The 3,952-nt window shown below is 38.2% G+C and overlaps 1 protein-coding gene across 3 annotated transcripts in view; it reads left to right on the top strand.

The window, feature by feature from the left end:
• The first annotated feature begins 201 nt into the window (after positions 1-201).
• The window catches only part of LOC108428475 (cortexin domain-containing 1), an 81,649-nt gene continuing 77,898 nt past the window's right edge, over positions 202-3,952 (top strand). For all 3 annotated transcript variants that reach the window (XR_005131510.1, XR_005131509.1, XM_037545278.1), the window contains exon 1: positions 202-333. The gene's annotated coding sequence lies outside the window, so the exon portion shown is untranslated. The remainder of the gene's footprint in view (positions 334-3,952) is intronic.

Genomic DNA, 3,952 nt, shown 5'->3' with positions numbered 1-3,952 from the left:
TACATACACTGATATTCATTATTATGGAAAATCTATATCTGTGAGTGTCTCTGTTCATGTCTTTACATGTGGCTGAATTGGGTCTCATGCGTCTTCCTATTGGTCCATTAGCGCACATGTGTGTAGACTTTCTGAAACCTCCCTCCCCTCTCCTATAGTCTCTCTCTCTCTCTCTCTCTCTCTCTCTCCCTCTCTCTCTCTCTCCCTCTGTCTCTGGCCGATGCAGTAGTGCTGAGATGCTGCAGCAGCTGAACAGTCCTGATCGAGCCGCTGTGCAGCGAGCGAGCGCCCGCCCGGGACTCACACTTTCTGCTCCACAGGATGTGAGATCAGGTAGGATGCTCCATTCCTCTCCTCATTCCACATCACCACGGCAACCCATCAGCTGCCCCATAGCTGCCTGTGTAATGAATCAAAGGGGGGATCCAGCCGTGGATGATTTTCCTGTACGTGTTGGGTCATGCATGCCTTTACCCTTTAAACTCTGCACCTTCTATCCTCTCAGGTCACTGAATGTAATGATATATAACAGTATAAAAGACAATGATCATCACAGAATTTCAAATTTTAATCATTTTTTATAGCCATTTATGCTCAACGCCTTCATAAAAAGTCTCTGCGAAGCACGCGCCAGGACAACACATGCTTGCAGAGTTATGATCTCAACAGTAAACAGTAGCGCTGTTAGTGATAACTGCATATTTATCCAAATTGAAGGTGAGTTTTTTGGTGTTATGAACCTTTTAATCACATATTACAAATATACTAATTAAAACATGTGTGGAGAACTGGTTTCAGTTTGCGTTTAGTGCTTAAAAAGTGCTTTAAATATATTTAGCATATTTTATTAATGCTACAATAGCAATAACTTTGGTCACTGAAGTCATGATAGGAAATATTTGTATTGGGGCAGTTTAAGAACACGGCCATTGCAAAATTTTAATGAAGCAGCTACATTTCCAGAAGAAGTTGAAGCTTTGAGGTTACTTCACAACATGTTGAACAAAATAACATTTGTTTCAAAGCAAAAATGCATTTTAGCACAACATCAGACACGAAGAACCCTTAGCAGAATGCACTAAGGCTACTATAAAACAAAGAGTTGGAAATGTAATATTAAATATAGTTTATTTTTAACAAAAAATGGTTATGTGCATGTACATAAACCAACACTGTAACACTGCTGTTGTTAATCTACAGAAAAAGGAAAAAGCAAGCAATTGCCTTTATTTCACAGACATTTGCGTTTATTTTAACAGCTGTTATTGTTGTTATTAGTGATGTATGTCAGAATAACTAGTAGATGAAATGAAAGTGTTGAAATACAGCAAAAGGCAGACTTTCACAGAAATTAAATGACTGTAATTTTACTGATTTTTACCATTATTATCACTGAGAACATAATTTTACTGTAAATTAACCTTTTACAATCCCTGGCTTAATACATAGTAATGCTTATTATTCAGTAACTACAGGGACGTCAGTGCGAACAGGATGAGCTATTCTTAGATTATAGAAGCATGTAATGAAACTTCGGGCCTGTGATTGGCACCTGGCCACTAAAGGGGCAAACGTCTCTGATTGCAGCAGCTGATATGTGAGAAATGAATGGGAAAAAAATTGAATTGCATCCAAGGAATTTGTTCCAATTTTTGTTGAAATAATAATATTTTCTCTGTTATTGTTACAAATCATCATTAATGTTGGATGTGTAGTAATATGTCAAGTTGTTTTCATTCAAACTTCAGGAGGTTGGTGCCATTTCAGTCAAATGGGACAGGAAAAAGAAACAAACCCTACAAATGGCTGGATTGTATTGTTTTGTGGCACATACTGAATGGTAGAAATCTTATTAACCATGTAGTGAAATCTTCTCTTCTCTTCTCTTCTCTTCTCTTCTCTTCTCTTCTCTTCTCTTCTCTTCTCTTCTCTTCTCCATTCATCTCTTCTCTTCTTAGCTCCTCATATCTTTCTCCTCCTCCTTCTCTTCTCTCTTTTTCTCTCTCCATTTACCTTCTCTTCTTCTGTCCTTTTACCTCTTCTGTTCCTTGCACCTATCATCTCATCTCTTCTGTTCTCTTCTCTTCTTTTCTTAGCTCCTCATATCTTTCTCCTCCTCCTTCTCTTCTCTTCTCTTCTCCTCTCTTTTTCTCTCTCCATTTACCTTCTCTTCTTCTGTCCTTTTACCTCTTCTGTTCCTTGCACCTATCATCTCATCTCTTCTCTTCTCCATTCATCTCTTCTCTTCTTTTCTCTTCTCTTCTCTTCTCTTCTCTTCTTTTCTCTTCTCTTCTCTTCTCTTCTCTGTGCTCATGAGCAGACCAGTTTTTTGTCACCCTCTCTGTCAGTGAACTCTATCAGTGAGAGAGTTAAAGGGTAATTTAAGGTTACAGTGGATGAAAGCTGGGCTTTATTGGGTGGTACGTTTGCAGTCAAACCTATTCTTAGGTTATAGAAGCATGTAATGAAACTTTGGGCCTGTGATTGGCACCTGGCCATTAAAGGGGTTAACAGGTTTTGTCTGGAGCCCCTGCCGACAGACTTTTACCATTTTATTTTGCAGTGTGTTTTTGGATGTACAGGTTCCCTAGAGGTTAAGGTGTTAAATTAAGCATATTTCTCTCATTAACCATCATAAATGACTATTTGATGGTTTGTGTGGTGAGACAAGATGCTTTTTAATGACTTTCATGTTTATCTGCTTTCAAACTGCAACAAAGCTCTGAAAATTAAGCACAAGTTAAGCAGAAACTGTTAATAGAAAGTAAAAGAAGTTCAAGTGTGTGTTTGACTAAAAAGCTCCGACATACATTTATTAATAGTTACCAAAACATCCATAATGCAGCAACACATCCAACCTTTCCCTGAGATTTGAACCAGATCCATAGCTGCTCTGTTTGCAGTGGTCTGCTTCCCTCAGGCTAGTACTGACATTTTTTGATGTTTTCGTTGTTATTAATAATCTATAAGCCCCAGTGATTTATCGTATGTGTGGTATATTGTATATATTATGTTACTGGAGAAGCCGAGAGTTGATTTATTATTAATATGAATGAATTGTAGGCACAAATTTATGACTGTGGATAATATAAAATGGGCTCTGGCTGAGCAAATAACAATATAACTATGAACTGCGGCTCATTTCATTAAGTTCACTGATTATCCTGGACTGTAAGTTACATCTTGTGCTTCGGAATGAAAGACGACAAGAGGCACGCGGCTGTGGAATGTTAAGTTATGGGCATCCTCCTGTGGAAGAAATGGAGCTTTTGATTTATTTCAGTAGATTAACGCTTGAATTGGGAGACATTTTTTAATACTGGATTTCACTGGGGGTGGTGGTTTTCATCACTGCCCTGCAGAATATTATACAACCACAAACTATAATTCATTCAGTCCCACCATAGTTTCCTTCACTATACAGTTAAATTACTCAGTAAACTAAAAAAAGTAAGGAAGAAAGAAGAGAAGAGAATGAGAAAAGATGAGAGGAGTAAAGAACAAAAGAGGTGAGAGGAGGAAAGGAAGAAGAAAAGAGAACAGACAAGAAGAGAAGAGAACAGAAGAGATGAGATGATAGGTACAAGGAACAGAAGAGGTAAAAGGACAGAAGAGAAGGTAAATGGAGAGAGAAAAAGAGAGGAGAAGAGAAGAGAAGGAGGAAGAGAAAGATATGAGGAGCTAAGAAGAGAAGAGAAGAGATGAATGGAGAAGAGAAGAGAAGAGAAGAGAAAAGGAGAGAAGAGAAGAGAAGAGAAAAGAAGAGAAGAGATGAATGGAGAAGAGAAGAGAAGAGAACAGAAGAGATGAGATGATAGGTACAAGGAACAGAAGAGGTAAAAGGACAGAAGAAGAGAAGGTAAATGGAGAGAGAAAAAGAGAGGAGAAGAGAAGAGAAGAGAAGGAGGAGGAGAAAGTTATGAGGAGCTAAGAAAAGAAGAGAAGAGAACAG

The sequence above is a fragment of the Pygocentrus nattereri genome, chromosome 15, assembly GCF_015220715.1.
Source record: "Pygocentrus nattereri isolate fPygNat1 chromosome 15, fPygNat1.pri, whole genome shotgun sequence".
Classification (NCBI taxonomy): Eukaryota; Metazoa; Chordata; class Actinopteri; order Characiformes; family Serrasalmidae; genus Pygocentrus; species Pygocentrus nattereri.
This window is presented reverse-complemented; position numbering and strand designations above follow the sequence as displayed.